Source organism: Biomphalaria glabrata, chromosome 8 (genome assembly GCF_947242115.1).
Source record: "Biomphalaria glabrata chromosome 8, xgBioGlab47.1, whole genome shotgun sequence".
Taxonomy (NCBI): domain Eukaryota; kingdom Metazoa; phylum Mollusca; class Gastropoda; family Planorbidae; genus Biomphalaria; species Biomphalaria glabrata.
This window is the reverse complement of record NC_074718.1, coordinates 11,376,199-11,394,158: the sequence shown is the minus strand read 5'-3', so window position 1 is coordinate 11,394,158 and position 17,960 is coordinate 11,376,199. Positions and strand designations below refer to the sequence as shown.

At 39.5% G+C, this 17,960-nt stretch overlaps 1 protein-coding gene across 5 annotated transcripts in view; it reads left to right on the top strand.

The window, feature by feature from the left end:
• Positions 1–17,960, top strand: part of LOC106078540 (uncharacterized) — a 187,743-nt gene that overhangs the window by 106,990 nt on the left and 62,793 nt on the right. Inside the window, exon 1 of one of the 5 annotated variants that reach the window (XM_056037945.1) lies at positions 204–334. The exons of 3 other annotated variants lie outside the window; for them this stretch is intronic. The gene's annotated coding sequence lies outside the window, so the exon portion shown is untranslated. Of the gene's footprint in view, positions 1–203; positions 335–365; positions 632–17,960 lie in introns of those variants that run through there. One more of the 5 variants, XM_056037944.1, reaches the window with a different exon arrangement.

The following is a 17,960-nucleotide window of genomic DNA, read 5'->3' as shown; positions in this document are numbered from 1 at the left end:
AATAGAACTTCACTGTCCAAACACCGCCGCTAACTCTAGACCCCCCCCCCAACCCCCACACTAGCAATTGTGTCCACGCCTCTGAATTCTGTCGTCATTCATGCATTGCAATGGTAGTCTTTTTATAAATCCCGAAATGTTTCCCCTCCCCTCTCTGCCCCCATTTCTTTTTTTTTTTTTTTCGTTTTGCCGGATTCAAGCCCGCCCCTCCATTTCTTCTTCTCTCATGTCCGTTTCTCTATTAGCGCACACAATTTTTTTTTCAAGTCGTTCTTAACACGTGGTAAATATGTTTTCCCTCTAGCCCCCTCTATCTTCACAATGGGCTACTGAAGTAAGTCTTGATATCTTACAGGATGGCTTACATTCATTCTATACTCCTGTGTGTGTGTGGCTTTCTCTGTGGAGATACTAGTGTGGAAGGGTGATTACGTCGTGACCACACCCCCAAACTCTCTGGGGTTTTTTTTTTCTAAATATTTTTTAACTACATATTTCTGTGTGTACTTCTATGTCGTGCGGGGGACACCGAATAGGATTTTTTTTTTCATTCTGAAGTTGAATTTAAACCTATGCAGTGATAGCATTCATGCCTGTTAGCCAGATGGATATGGATAATACAGTTTCAGAGGTTGTGGATTCGAACTGGACTAGTTAATTTCGTTTATGTAGCCAGATGTTTCATGTTTAATTATTAGTTGTGTTCGATGAGAAGTGGATCTAAAAAAATTGTGTTAACCTCTGCGTGAAACGAAAATAGTTAATCCCCAGTGTGCCAACGTTGAGTTATCGGTTACACCAGTGGTTCTCAAATCATTGTCTATTAGCCGTGCCCCATGTCGAATTCAAGCGAATGCGAGCTAATATAAGATTCATACAAAATAAATGAATTAAAAAAAATAAGTGTTTACTTCGCGCCTTGATGGAGTCATTGAGTATATCTTGGGGAATCACTGGTATAGACACAATGAAATAGCGCTTCGTGTCTACAGAGATAGTAGCTTTTCAAAAAAATTTGTGTAACTTTTACTTTAACTATCTAGGAAAAATTTAGCGAGAAACTGATATCAAAGCTTTGGTTTTTCATGTTTTTAAAGCCTTGAATGGGTGCAATAGACAAAGGATCTAGATCAACACATTACCCCCCCCCCCCCCCCCGTTACACTACAAACAAAATGCAAGTTTTGTGTTTCTTTCTTTTGCGTTTGTTTGCACTTAATAGAAACTTAATTCAATCGAATGTTTCGGTAGTTAGTCTCAACTTCAACTTTCAGTTTCGAAACTAAATTGTTTGTCTGTCTTTTGTCTGTCTTTGTAATAGAAGTTTTCTCATAAAAAAAGATAACTTTCTATTGTGAACACCTACAATTTCCGTTCCACTAATACAATATATGTCTTCTCCTGTAAGGTCACGATTAATACAATATATGTCTTCTCCTGTAAGGTCACGATTAATACAATATATGTCTTCTCCTGTAAGCTCACGATTTTCCTATTCTCTTTCCATGTCACAATGTTCAGAGTTAAAGAATTTCAACTCGCAGTGTCTCATTTCATAGTATTTGTTTTTTCCGGCTGTTAGATCGAGGCTGCGGTTAGAGTCCAAATGAATGTCCAGGGTTGAAATTCAGCTCGTGTACTCGAGATGGCGTTCATTGCATTCGGATGTCTATTGTATTCGAGTTGGCAGCCATCAGTAAGGAGGGCAATTCGGTCCGAGACCGTTTTGTATAGAAGGCCTCACTACTGACCAATGTGCAGTAAAGACCAGTATCGTGTTACCACGCCGTACAGACCTGTGACATGGCAACGAGCTATGCACTGCCCACAGGTTGCGTCGTTTGCAGGTCTTTGTTCAGGCATTCTATGACGATTGGTCTCGGAAGGTCGGACCGTGACGTCCGTGAGATCGAGTCGGTATTGGTCGGACATGGTACTGGCTACTCTTCACGCTTGCATGACATTCGTATAGCCACAGGACAAGAAAAAGTTACTTCCAGAAATGGTTGAGTGAACATCTTTTTTTTTTTCTATCCATGTTTTTGAAACGGGCAGGCTAGACTTATTTCCTTCGAAGTCTTGTTCATTTTTAGTTATTATTATTATTTTAGAATATAAGCTATTCACCAACTGCTGAAATAAAGGATATGTGTAAGACAGTGTGTTTCAATTGTTTTAAAAGAAATTATAAGTAGATTAAGTACAGACCTCTTGAGCCTTCCTGAAACACATCAGCTTGTTATTTAAATGTACCACACATTTAATATTTAAATCCTCCATCATCTGATGGGTAGAGTTTTTTTTTTTTTTTTTTTTTTTGTTTCTTCTGAAGTATTATTGTTGGACTATAATAACCGTGTTACCATCGTGCTAGTGCTCTACAGCATATCCTGCTCTCTATAAATATCTTTTTCTTTTTGGTTTCTACATCTCTTCCCCTCTCTTTTTCTCACTATTTATGCTTTCTCATTTTGATCGCTCTTTTTATTTTCTCCATTTCTTTCTTTCTTTCTCTCACTACCTGTTTTGTCTTTTTTATCTCTTCTTTCTTTTTATTTCATATCTTTTCCCCTTTTCTGTCTATTTCTCCTATACTCTCTCTCCCCCCCCCCCCTCTCTCCTCTCTAATGCAAATCTTTCCTCTGACTAAAACGTAAGGCAAAAAGGTTTACGCCGCTGTTAGAAATAAAGAAACGCTTTCTGGCCTCGATATTTACCTCGACAGTATCCCCCCATGAAGCATCCCCCGAGTCACAGTCACGTGTGAGGGATTCCTGTGCCTTCTTCTATCTTCGTGTTCAATCAGCGTCGGAATGAAAATAGTGGCATCGCTTGGCGGCACATTAATTTCCAGCTTAGGGAGGATGTATGTTTAACCCCCCCCCCCCAACCACACTCCTACACCCGTTTCCACCGCTATAGGACGAGCAGGTCATGTGATCGTATTTCGTCCCAAGTCAACTGCGATACAGAGCCAGGGCACCGTGACGGGCTCTCGGTATACTTGAGTTGAAATCTGAGCACATTTCTTTTGAGGAGAGGGGAAGTCTCTTAACTCCTCGACCACTGTCTCAGATTACATAGGTGCATCACGATGTTGTTTTTTTTTCTCAGTTTGTGTACCTTAACCAACCAGGGGCGTTCACTAAGGAGGTCAAGACGTATTGGAGCAAGGCTCTCTGAACACTGGTCGCGACATCATTTAAAAAAAAAAATAATTTGGGACAAATTGGTAAAACAAAAAAACAAAAAAAGACTCCTCGAGACTCCTTTCATTTGCGGAATGTCAATGAACATAAATATATGGCACTCTTGTTTTCTAGCAGGGTTTCCTAAAGTTGTGTCTATTGTTGGCAATTGTCAAATAATTCAAATTAGTGGAACAAGGAGTAATAGGTCTTTGCTATAATATAATTATGCTGTTGTGTTGGGTTAGTTAATGTAGCTTTAGTAGAAAGGAAATTATTTGTGAAAAAAGTAATTAAGACAACTTTAATTAACAAATCCTTTACAAAGTTTTCTTTATAATTGATTAACATACACACATTTTTTTATATAAACTTAACATCATCATACAGTCTTAGAAATAATTTGAATACTAACATTTAATTATGTTAGTTTACTCTAGCTTTCTTTCAATTTACAAAAGTCTCTAAACCCTAAAAGTTGATATAAGCATAAAAAAAAAGCAGGTTCAAATAAATGTACTTGATGATTCTTAGATTACTGCTTACGGAGTTTGAGAATCACTGAGTTTTTCTTTTACATTGAATATTTTCCTGGATGCAAAGCAAATGCTCTCAAAATTTTTTTTTTATTATTTGTTGTAGAGAGGGGAGATAACACTTTACACACTCACAAAAAGCTATCCACTATTGAATGCATAAACCTACTCTTAGTACTAAAGAATACCAAAGAACATAACCCTCTGACCCTCACCCCCCCCCCCCCCTTCCCCGGATTACTTTCACTAACTCTGCCCTGTTTTGACGTCTGTGTGACGTCATGACCAGACATAGCACCTTGATCAAATACGAGAAAAGAGGGAGAGAGGGAGAAGCAGATAATAAAAAAAAATGCAAAGTCAAGTTGGGTAAACTTTACCTCAGTCCTGGGGTTAGCTCACTGACACGCGACACGGGCCGTACATACCCCAGTGGCGTAACAGAGATGTCCATTACGTTCATACTGAACTCGAATCTGAAGGGCAGGACTAGGTATTTGGTTCGAGGGCCGCATTCGTTCATCCTTTTCAGCTCGATATAGATGTTTGGCTGACTATTGGCTAACTTAGATTTAATCGCGGGGTAAGGTCAGTAATGATATAGAAGGGTGCCTTGATGGTCGAGTGGTAAAGTGCTTGACTTCCAATCCTAGGGATGTCGGGTTCAAATCTGACAGGAATTTTGAATTTTGGGTTTTTGAATTTAAATCAACTCTAGTGGGCACCTGGCGTTAATTAGTAAAGGTAAAGGTGGTTGGTCGTTGTGTTGGCCACATGAAACCCTCGTTAATCGCGGGCCACTGAAACATCATCTGCCAAATAGATTGCAAGATCTATGCTTTTAACGATATAGATGTTTAGCTGACCACTAGCTAACTAACTGGTCAAATCTCGAGTCAACTAATATGCTTATAAATAAATATAAATGTTGGGCTGACCACTGTAATCAGTTTAACCCCATGGAGGAAACGAAACTATCATTAACTAGTTAACTGGTGAAATTAATGTCTAACTGAAAAAGTCTAACTTTGGTCTTAATTACGTAGACATTATTATCTGTCCTTTGACTTTTGTCGTAGTGGGATCAGGGTATGCGTAAACAAATCCCTCAATTTTTCCCGCTCAGCAGCCGTCGTTAGCAAGATATCTGTACATTGAAGTATGACTTTTAATAGCGAGTCATATCTTTACCTCAAAGACCTGAATTCGAGCTCAAGTAAAATAAAAATAAAGTTCCCCTTTCAGACCTTGCGATCTCTTTCTGTTTCTTTGGCCAACGGTTAACTAGAAGGGTTTTATGTGGTCAGCACAACGTCCATCCGCATTTACTTTAACTAAAGTCAGGTGACCATTCGAGTTAGGTGGACTCAGGGACGCCCTAAAAATCTCGAAATTCAAAATCCCAGTCTTCGCCGAGATTCGAACCCAGGACCCCAGGTTCGAAAGCCAAGCTTCTAGCTAGAGAAGTTATAAATAAGTTAATATGTCTTTACTTGCTGACAAAAAATCACATTGAAGTCTAAATTCTTTGGTAATTATGATTACTTTACGTCAGATCTGGGATGAGCCTATTTTATAAATAATGTCAACACTTGAATATAATATCACACCCATCAATTTGTGACTAGGCTTTAAGCTTCTTATTTCCATTTATTTGTATTTATTCACTACATGTTGTACTAATTCTCTGATAATCACTAACATAGTTAAATTGAGAACATTCAATTTTTCTTTAATGGCAATTCACATTAGGACCTATAGGTTAGATTCTGCACTGTCGTGGGCCGAAAAGGCCCTGAGATCATCTTGGACGAACATTTTCACATCTCCTCATAAAGACGTTTCTTTGATTGCTGATTAATATCGTGTTTTTGGGTATTACTGTAACAGATATATGTGTCGATAAAAAGCATCTTTCATCTTGATAAACATTCAAATGAGTCTACCGCCAAGCAATAACGAGATACAATCTAAAGTAGTAGATTATTTGATATATTTATTTTAACTCTGTCTGAAGCAAGTTTAAAAATTGTAGGTCTTTTTGTTTTACAAATAATTGAGATAGATTTTTTACGTTTCATTAAAAAAAGGTGGGATTATTTAGATACGTAAGTTTTATTAGTCAAATAGGGGACGTTCCAAGATTACCTGGAGAGTCTTTCGCTGCAATCACGTGATTGTGTCACGCGAAAGGGTAAAACGTAATGAGATAGGCCTCGGCTCGCGCACCACGGTGGCGCCATACCCTCCCCCAAAAGAGCAAAGAGTATATGTGTGCAAGTGATCTAATGAGGTTTTTAATAGTCTAAATTTATTTCATCAGTCACAGTCTTGACACACAGAATGTGTGTAGGCGTGTGTGTGTGTATTTTTTTTTTTATGATTTGTGGCTTCTTTGAGTTGAAGATTTGAAGTCTATTTAAAGCTCGCCCTCAGAGAGTTTGTTTATAAATAGCGCCATTGATGTTTTGGTCTTATTTCGCTGAAGGCACAAAACCTACTCATATTTCTAAAGAATACCAAGGAACATAATTCTCTAGGTAGAGGGAGAGAGAGAGAGAGAGAAAAGGTAGAGAGAGGGAGAGGGGGAGGCAGGGATGGAGAGAATGGGAGAGAGTGGGAGAGAGTGTAGGGTACAGAGAGACACAGTACTGTATCTATTGTATGTTAAGTCTGGGGGAACAATGGCGAAGTAGACTGAGACCAATCGTGAAAATAGGTAAGAACTGCAACGTCACAACATGTGGGCAGCTTCAACCAATAGATGGTTACCACGTCACAGACTTGTGCAAAGCGGCAACAAGCTATTGGTCTCCATTGCCCACAGGTTGCGACGTTTCATGTCAGTGTTGAGGCTTTCTATAAGGAATGGTCTCGGGTCGACCAAGTAGAAATCTCATTGATACATCTCGAAAACGTACGCACTTCCGGTTTGACGTGAGAGATGGCGGTAACCAATTAAGAATAACAATCATGTTCATCCCAACAGTCAGATCATTTGTGCAGGTGTAGTTAGTGGGGTCTAGTATTATAATAACGAGGCAGTGGTGTAGCCTTCACATTTACTTTTTTTTTAAAAGTCGAACGTCTGTATTAGTTGATTGGACTTACCCAATCAGCCAATCATTGTGTCGCTACACTACATCTCTGAGCCCACCCAGCTCTAATGGGTACCTAACATGAGTTGCGGGAAAAGTAAAGGGTTTTGGTCGTTGTGCTGGCCACATGACACCCTCTTTAAGCGTGGGCCACAGAAACAGATAACTTTTACACCATCTGCTCTATAGATCGCAAGGTCTGAAAGGGAAACTTTACTTTTAACTTACTACACTTAGAGTTAAAAAGCTTTCGGGTGGGGTCAAAATGTAATCTTTGAAAGTGACATTATAAATAAATACTCTCGCTTGTCTCTCTTTTTCCAAAATCTTCGGTTATTAATTTTATCACCGAAATGAAAACAAAAAAATAACAAAAAATTATACAGATGTGGCTTTATTTTAAAGGCGAATGTATATTACAAGCATCCAAACATGTCCTCATTAGTATGCAAATGTATTCATTTGCCATCTGAACCCTTCGTGTGCTGTGTGTCTGTCAGCGTGTGCGTGTGTCCACCTGTTTCCTGGGGTGATACGGCAGTCTTGTGACACAGACATGCATGCATGCTTGTACACCCACACCTACACACACTGGACACTCGTATGACACTCGCAGGAAATGTGCTGGCGTATCTAGATTGGGGACAAGTAGCAAAGTGTACCCTCTGCGAATTAGAGTTGTCTTGACCATTTTTGTATAATGACTTAAAATCTGATAACTTTTTTTTTAAATTATAAGGCTTATATCAACTCACTCTGTCTGTCTGCCTGTCTGTCTGGTAAAAAGTGTGTACACGTTATTTCTCCCTCACCCAATCTCGGATCAAGCTGAAATTTTGCACAAATATTTCTTTTAGCTGACAAACAGTAAAAAAAAAAAAAAAAAAAAAACAACAACCCTATTAGTTAATTAACGATTGGTGATTAATTATTTTGTTTGGTATCTCAAACAAGGGAAATATATAGTACTTGACTGATATGGTCGTATAAGTTGAATAAGCCCCTTTAATACTTTGTAGGTCGCCGCTTTAAAGTATGAAGCTGACAGTAGATAACTAAAAAAAAAACATTCTTTTTTCATAAGCGATTCGCTGGCACATCCTCCTGTCTCTACACTCTTGTCTCTCTCAATCCCACTCTCCTTTCTCTCAATCTCTCTCACTCTCTCTTCTCTTTCTCTCACCATCCTCTTTCTCTTTCGTTCTTTGAAAATGTTTTACATCTCGCTGCCCCCCCTCCCTCTCCACCAATTCGACCCTTACACTTACACCCTCGTCTCACCCTGCCCCCCGCTGTTTGCTGACGATTCGCTCTCTGGACACAAAAAAGTGCGCGACGTCGGTACCATATCTTTAGAACTAATAGGGTTCATTAGCACATCATGAGGGCGCCTCTCCTGTTCACGTGTCATTAAACCTTAATAGTTAGGAAGGCTGGGTTGAAGGAAAATACAGAGACAAAAATAGACCCTCCCTCCCTCCCTCCCCCTTTTTTATGGTACCCTCTCTCGACCTTGTCATCCCTCTCTTTTCACACTCCATGTCCTCCCCGGCCCTTCTCCATAATTGTCTCTTTCATTTTCATTCTCTATTTTTTTTTCTCTTTGTCTCAATTCTATTTCTTTCTCATCCTCTATATCTATATCTTTCTCTTTATTTTTTTTTTCATTCTCTTTATCTTTCTTTCTCACTAGCGCTTTCTCTCTTTCTCTCGTTTGCTCTCTCCATCGCTCTCTTTCTCTATACTCCGGTGTTTTAATATCATAGGACTTGGGGATTCTTCTGTATAAACCCCATCGAGTAACAGATCAAGTAATACGGCCATCGCTCTGGGATGCTCTTAGAGAGTGGAGGGTGGTGATTAGGTCAAGCATACCTATCAAAAGACTAAGGACCTTCCTTCATTATGTGTAGTCAGTCACATGACCAAGATTAGAAGAAAAGCGCCCGGGTAGATTTTGGAAAAAAAAAAGGGGGAGGGGTTTTAGTTTAACAGTCTGCTAAAAAAAAAGCGATCTCTTTGTATAAAGTTATGTAAGTTGGGTGCTAATGCTTTCTTGCACCCCTCCCCTTATCGGTTGCGCCCCTGAGTAATGGATGACAATGTAATTATACGTGTCCAAGGTGCTTTGTGTTCCTGTCGAGTGAAGTAGCCCATCTCTTGCTTGACAATGACTAGGATCACGTTCAGACCCTGCTGTGTGGGTGCCGTGTTTTAGTACTTGTTTGTTTGGCTTTCAAGTATTTCAATACCAGAAAAAAAATTACTTTGTGACGGACCAAAATGGCGAAAGAAACAAAAAGCGCTGTCGCGTATGTCTGGTGTGTCATCTGTTTTAATTTCGTCTATTTGACTCACTCGCCACGCGTGCGTGCGCGTGCGGGCGCGTGTGTGTACTGTGAGTTATGAACGTTATGATGACAGCAGCTGGCCGTCCTCCCCTGCTCCCCTGGGGAGGGGGTGGGGGTAGCATTACATCTATGGCATTCACTCACAATGACTTTATGTGGTTGTCTATTTTTAGAACGGCTAGCGCTATAGCATTGTGTATGTGTGTGTGGGGGCGGCTGACTGTTTTTAGCCTGGGGGAAGATGTCAAATGAAATATGGAGATGTTCGTTTCATTTGTGTGATTGAGAGGTGAATTTTGTGGGGACTGGAGTGTTTGATATGTGGGGTGAATTTGGTGAGTGAATACTTGAATATGTGATATATTTAATGGACACTGTTGAGTTATATGTATGTCACCTCACCAAATATTGTCGTTTCTTTTTCGTCATTGTCAAGACTATGGCAAGACTATTTCTTTTCAAGTCACACCATTACTTTCAAACTCTTTTGTGGTTTTGGTCTGTCTGAATATGTTTTAAATCCAATTTCTTTCATGTCTCTTTGCCAATCGGAGTTCATTGCGTGTCGCTGCGAGACCATATCCAAGCCAGCTCGATCAAAAACACTGACCCACTGATCTCTTACTGAGTGACGGGACATTATTATCTTGTGACCTTTAAGCAGCTCATTACTGCCTTCCAAGGTCTGACTTTGACTCTTCCTTGATTCTTACAAAGCATATATCAACTCTGTCTGGTAAAACGTGTGTAACCGTTATTTCCCCACACCCATTCTCGAATCAATTTAAAAAAAAAGAAACCGGTCAGTCAATTAATTACTGGTAATTATTTATTTTGTTTGATACCAATAAGGGTAACTAATCCTTCAGTATTTGCAGATATGTCTAGATTTGTTGGGTTTCATCCCCTTAAATAATTGCTACTGCTACTTCACCCTCACGCTTTCTCCAACGAAGTTGATACTTGAAACAATTATTTACAAAATATGAATCATTCAATAAAATTAGTCAATTAATTATTTAAAATTAATTATTTTGATATCGAATAAGGGAAATAACTTGTACATTATTGATATAGTTTTAAGGGCGGAGTTCTTCCCCTTTAGACAAGCTTTTTTTTTTTTTTTTAAAGGATTATTCATATTCTGCTTAATTGAGAAATAAGAAATTAGTATGTTAGTTGATGGTGAGCTTGAGTAATGGGAATTTGTGCAAGTTCAACTTTAGACCCGGAAAATGTTTACAACTGTAGAAGAAAATTTTCATTTTCCTTATACAGTTTCCTTCTCATACATTTTTGTTCCGTATCCTCGCTTCACACATTTAGCGATTCTCAATTTTAAAAACCTTTTTGCTTTCGAACTCGGCTGTTATAGAAAAAAAAAAAAACAGTGTAAAAAAAATAATTTCGTGTTAAGAGGTCAAGACCAGATGCTGTCTGATTGAACCATGATGGCCTTTGACCTACGGTCGTAAGGTCCTCTAGCCGAGTACAAAGTCTTTCTGTCACTGTGCTCACATCTGGGGCGCGCTGGGTGCTTTTTTGTCCATTTCTTCTTGTGCTGGTAAAGAAAGAAGCGTGCTTCATCTGGCAGATGTTGCCCCCCTGAGCAACTGGACAAAGGCATTGACTGACCACAATGACACCAGTTGGTCCACCCTTTTGTTCTTTATACCGGTATATATATACATATTTATTTATATATATATATATATAAAGGGATTATCTGTTTTATATCGAAATTTGATTCTAATGTAGTTATGATATATCACTGGCAAAGCGATAAGATCTCAAAGATTTACCTGTAACACTGCTTTAAAGTTTAGAGTCTGATGGCCCCACGTGCCAGCTAGGCCATTTAAGATTGACATCAAATAAATCATTCAGAAGTGCATTACATGTGTATTGTCAAACAAGGAAAGAGACCAAGTTGTAGCAAATTATGGAATGTCCCACATTTTTGGAAGATTTACGAGATGTCATAAATGTATTGAATCTCGAAGACTTACGAAACGCCATAATTTTATGGAATGGCATAGCTGTATAGAATGTCATAGATTTATGGAAAGTCATAGATTTTGTGAAATTATTGTTTATAAATGAAAGAAAATAAATTGTTCATGACCTTCAATGTGGCGTTGGCAACCTAAATGACGTCATTTTGTCTCATACTCTCTAGGCCCAAACTTTTAGAGAGCTTTTTTTTTTTTCAGACGTAGCTAATGCGTTCACAGATCTATGACGCAGTTTCACACGTATACACGTATAAATCGGAACTGCAAACTGGATTACAATTTAAGAAATAGGGGAGGGGGTAGGGAATCAATTCCATTAACCCTTTAACTCCTGACACATGATTGTCATTAAAGTTGTGTTTTTTTCTATGCTTCGTTTTTATAATAAGCGATTATTTTAAATGGATTACGCATGGGTTTGGTGACTCTCTTTTATAACCCCTTGCCCCACCCATCTCTTTCGGCGAGTTGATGTAACCTCCCGATTTAATGTTCTCTTTGGCGAGTTGTTTGGCCCGCCTGATTTAGTTGGCGAGCTATTTGGCCCGCCTGATTTAGTGGGCGAGTTGGTTGGCCCGCCTGATTTAGTGGGCGAGTTGTTTGGCCAGCCTGATTTAGTGGGCGAGTTGGTTGGTCCGCCTGATTTAGTTGGCGAGTTGGTTGGCCCGCCTGATTTAGTTGGCGAGTTGGTTGGCCCGCCTGATTTAGTTGGCGAGTTGGTTGGCCCGCCTGGTTTATTGGCGAGTTGTTTGGACCGGCTGATTTAGGGTCACTGACAGAGGCTAGGGATAAAGTAACACAGAAACAATCCTTATAGGGAATGGGTTAGTGGGTTACTTCAGTATAGTCAGAATGGGACGCTACATTGATCGTCCAATCGTGAGGCAATAACGGACCCCACGTGTTTTGTTTTTCATAGCCATCAGACAATCAATTGGCCAAGCGAATCCATTTAGTGCCAGTCCGCTGATCAATCGCACGGCGTACTCTAATCTAAAGACTGCACTATATGTTAGTCTGTGTGTGTGTGTTACTCTGTGTGTATGTTAGTGTGTGTGTGTGTTTATGGACGTATTAAAGTGTGACTTCGGTAGAGTGCTCCTTAATAAAAAAAATTGATTTTCTCCCCACGGCATATTAAAAGACGGCACGGAGACACACACACACGCTGACACACATTTAACTACAGATACACATTCCATGAATTCGGGTGGGGTGGGTAACTTAAGACTCGCGCAATAGTCTTTTTTTTTTTAATTATTTCTTCCTCTTCTGTTGACGGCTGACCGTATCTGTTTCTTTGGGGGTTCACTGCTGATTGCAACACGTCTTATTCGTGAACCGACTAGTTGCGACATGGGTCGGTGCTGCGCATGAGACGAATGTCGCAAAAAGAGGCGAGCCCACTAAACATGTTTCTATAAAGTAGAAGAGTTCCACGCGTTGTGGGTCCTCTTGAAATACCTGTCAAGAAATATAAGTTATGAAAGGTGTTATTCAAACTTGCGTTATCTCTCTTCAATATTCTTTTTATTCTCTTATTCCTCAGGGGCGGCCCGTTTGGGTAGAGAGGTTTAAGGGCCAACGAATAAAAAAATTAATGTGGAAAAGTAGGTCTATTTATTGTGCACCCAGGGGCGTGCACCCCATTATTAACATTTTCACCTTCCTGCTAATCTACGTTCTTAAATTAATATAACCATATTATATGTACGGGGTCAATGAAATTGCCTGTTCGAATTGAATACCATTCTGAGTGCTTATTTGTATGGGGTCAATGAAATTCGAATTGAATACATTTCTCAGATATACAATATGTGCGTGGTAATGTTAAGATAAACAACCATAAGTATTTATAACTAGTAGCTTATGCTCTATTGACTTTTTTTTAAAGAAAAAATCTTCTTATCCGAATGTTCTATTATTTTAGCTGATACTTTATTTCAATCATCATATCGATACACAATACTTACTTACTTATTTTCTAGTCTCATTTTACCGAATACCTTATTTTAACCGATACCATTTTTAATCATCACATCGATACACAAAACTTTTCTTATTAGTTCCGCGTTTTTTTTTTGAGTCTTTTTCTTTCCGATACCCTATTCCCGATACCTTCTTTTTTCAAGCCGTCACATCGATGCATACTACTTGTCTCAATACTTACGCATCGATTATTTCTTTTACCCGATACCTTTTTTTTAAATCGTCGTATCGATACACGCTACTTTTCTTGTCATTACTTCCGCTTTCTCTTTGTCTTTCATCAGGTCACATTCAGGAATGTACTTTCCTGGTCTTCATACCTAGCGGGTACCCAATCGTTTTTATTTTTTATTCCGCTATTCACCTCAACATTGACCTTTTCTGTGGATAGAACCAGCTGCTTTCTTCCAAACACTCTTGTCAGATTGTTGATCTGTTTACCTTTACAGCATGGGTTTATTCAGCTTTACATCTACGGTAACTTGTAATACCCGCCCTGTCATCTTCTCTACCAGATACGGTTTAACCAAGCCAGTCAAAACTAGTATGAGTTAGCTCTTGTTCGTAAAAAAACAAAAACAAAAAAAAAAAACACAAATGTGTTGAATAAAACATAGAGAGCTACAGCGCTTTTTGAGCTATAAACGTGACGGACAGAAAGACAAGCAGACAGCACACAAAAATTCCGGGTCGGCCTAAGAAAAACACGTTTTTTAAAAAGTATGATCAATAAACTAAAATGTAACCTAATTTGTTTCTTGATCCATAGGGGAAATAAAGGATAAATGATGGAATGTGCCATTTCCACTGTACATCACAGTTCCATTAGCACTAGTCTTTTGAAAGTCATTGTCAAACCTCCAACGCTGTAACTATCTCTTGTAATCTCACCTGCATTACAAAATACCGATTTCTTTGACTCCTTTCTGCTCTGTTTTCGCTCCCGATATAAAGCAGGCTTTTTGGTCCTTTGATTGTTTCTGCCTTCTCGTGAATGTTTCAAACTCTCTGTGGTACAATAACGCTAAAAGAAGAAAAACGTGGACCAAACGAGGGCTATTACATTGGGATGTGTCAGTAGAAACAAAACAACACTGCATTATGTCGAAATAATTAAACATTAAAACTAAAACCTTACAATATTTGTCTAAGTTCTTAATTTAAACTTTATGAATCATAAGCCGGATAATACCCGCGGCCCTTGGGGTATTATTTTCAAGTAGTCATATTTTGTTTGTAATCATTGTCTTATAGTTCTTATTTGTGGTATGGCAGTGGGGGTGTGGTGGCCGAGTGGTTAAGCGCTTGTTCTCTGAACCGGGGTATCGTGTTCGAATATCACTGAGACTTAGAATTACGGGATTTTTAGGACGCCCCTGAGTCCACCAATTCTATTGGACACCTGACATAAGTTGAGCAAAGTAATGGCGATTGGTCGTTGTACTTTACTTTTTTTTTTTTTTACTTACTCAATTTTAGTACAATATTGATCGATTGCAATTGTCTGACAACCATTTGTCTCTTCTAAGTGAATTCAATGTGAATATCCCTTTTGCATACTTTTCCCAAAATAAATTTGGGTTACGCCTCTGTTTACACTGCGATAACACACACACACACACGCGCGCACACACACACACACACACACACATATTTCGACCACGCTGCACACGACGAAATCGATCAGTGTACTCTCGTAACTACAAAATGGTTTTCTGTTATCAAGTGGGCGTGGTCTATTTTATTTTTTAAATATATAAAATATAAATGCTCTATGTAAAAACGTCCAAAGCGAGGCACGTACAAAATTAATATATCGTCTGCTTCTTTCTCTATAAGTGTCACTGTACTTTATGATTTTTTTTTTCCACTCACTTGTTAGGTAACTGCAAATAATTCATAAAACCGTTCACTCGCTACAAGTTGTAGTGTCCTGATACTTAGGTAAACAAAATAATCACACGTTTTATTGTATAGATTGAAGAGTCAGCGGCGTATTCGAAGTTTGTTTACATAGAATGTAGTAAAGTTTTGTTTGATAAATGCTTTACATATTTCGGATGGTTCTTCATAGTCGAAATAATATAACTTCCTAGTCCAAACCTCCCGCAGGACGACGGGTGGATTGCAGCGGGTAGGGTTTAAATCCGGGATAGTCGAAACGACAGAATGACAGTCCAGAGCGCCACGCACGCCCATACGTGCCTCTTTAAAAAAAATGACTTGAATACAAGTATAACTTGACTTGTTATTAACATTAATTAATACGATAGATTTTTAGAAATGAATGAAAAGAAATATATCGACTTTTTGGGCACTAAATGCTATGAAGAGGGACTTCTTGTGTTCTCTGCTCTTCTCTTGTAGCTGACGCACAGAGAAAATCATATCTGTTGTATATCTACCTGCCCTAAATCCACACTGAGACTCTGGATAAACACGTTCCGCCAAGATCTGTAATCGCTTTAGTAATACTCTTGCAAAAGCCTTTCCAACTATGCTAAGCAGTGAGATGCCTCTATAATTGTTACAATCAGAGCGGTCGCCTTTATTTTTATAAATTGTAACTATGTTGGAGTCTTTCAATTCCTGGGGGACCATTCCTTGTTCCCAGCACAAGCTTAGCAGTTCGTGGAGTGGTTTGATTAGGGCATGTTTTCCAGCCTGAATGACTTCAGCAGTAATATCTTCACCTCCTGGTGCTTTCCCGTGTGCAAGCATGTCAATGGCAATGCTCAGCTCCTTTACTGAGGGCATTTAGTCTAATCCCCTCAAAACTGGAAGTGATGGGAAGTTGGAAACAGCATTTTGTGAGATGTTGATTTCAATCTGGTAGAGTTCTGCATAGTGTTCTACCCATCGCTCCATTTGCAGCACACGATCACTGATGACTGAGCCATCTTTTGACTTGAGCGGAGCACACTTGCTGGTGTGAGGTCCAAAGGCTTTTCTCATGCCCTCGTATAGTCCTCTTATGTTGCCACTGTCGGCACAAGATTGAATATTCAATCTTCAATCAATCGGATGAATTTAGTCCCTAGTATATGACCCTAGCCTAGGTTCTAGGAACAGCGCATCTCATCCTCTGTTGTGCATGTAATATAAAATTTGCATCAGCCAAAATGTCTTTAGGTTAATTTGGTACATTATATACTTCTGTCTAGATCAACTATATTAGCTTAAGTAAAATTGGTCCTGTAAAGTCAAATAGAGTTAACGTCATATCACTTTGTGTATATCTAAAGAACACTAATCACACTGATGCGACTTGTCAAAATCACGAAGCTTTTTAACTTCTATGTGACTAGACAGAACGAATCCATCTTTTTGTTTTATCTGGCATGTGTGCTTTGCAAGGGGAAGTAAAAAGTTTATCTTTAGGGTTGTCTGCCCTGTTTGTCACGCCCAAATACCATCCATTTTGTTTTTATTAGCCAATCAAAGAGCGCAAAATAAAGCATGTCCGCTTCCTGTCTCATTCGACCCCCGACCTACTCTTGTGGCACGAGAGGCTCCGACGTCATCATACGACATGCGCGACAAAATGTGATGCACATGCGAGTTTCACGCGAGGGTTTTTAAAAAGAGCTAGTTGATCTGTGTGCATAGGCGTATCGCTCGCAGGTGTGGGTTGCGGGAAATTCCACTGGCTGCAACAATTTTAAAAATTTCAAATAATGGAATCACGTCATCGTTTGAAATTAGAATATGTGTGTGTGTGCAAGGGGAGGGGGTGATCATGTAGTAATGATCTAGTAAATTGGGCTTTCAGATCAGTCAGTGCCTCGTCCTATGCCTCTAGTGAAACGAATAGACTGAAAAGGAATAGAGGCATTAATGATCTCTTTTTATGGCTGCATTGCGTGAACGCGGTCGTTAGCTTTCAGTAATGGATTGTACCGGGCCATCCGTCTTGTCTGGAGTAGCTCTTGGGTTCAGTGCGATGCTGACTGGATTGGCCAATGATTGAGTGCGTCGCTGCCAAAACTGGAAGGCGATTTGTTTTTTGAGATTCTTGTTGACTGAGCTGCATTTTTTGTTAGTGTTATTTTTTTTTTCCTAGGAATTTGTTTCAGAGCAACGATCTCTAAGTCACGTGGTCTATATTTTTTTTTTCTGTTTTGCTTGCCTCTAACTCTATTTAAAAAATGAAATGTTTGAAAAAATAAAATAAAGTTTCAACAACATCACAACGACGGACTGCACTGACCCTTACAAAGTACGTCCTAGACTTGAGCCTTAATAAGATTAAACGACACGCGTATCTCACGAACTTGCTCTGTGACTATTAACTTAGGTCCTCCCGCGCCGTTCTCGCATTTGGCGGCAAGCTGTCTCCATAAAGATCTGTCATTGGCAATGTCTGGAGCCTCCTCCCACCTGGTGTCCACTGTTCTGAGGTCCTCCTTGAAGGTGTGGCGCCAAGCTATACGAGGACGTCCCTGTTTGCGCTTCCCTCTCATTGGCCTCCATGTCATCGCAACTCTTGGTATGCGTAGTTCATTTTGTCGTAGAACATGTCCCGCAAACCTCATGCGACGCTTTGTCAAAATCTCACTAAGTGTTCGACTCCCAGTTCGGCATAGGATTTCCTTGTTTGAGACCCGATCTGTGTCACCGACTCCCAAAATCCGTCTCAGCCATTTTAGTTGAGCCACATTTAGTCTCTTCTCAATTTTGACAGATGACTTCCATGTCTCACATGCATATGTTGCAGTTGGGGTGACGATTGTGTTGAGAAGATATAGTTTTGTCTTGTAGATCTGCCGCTGCATCATCAAGG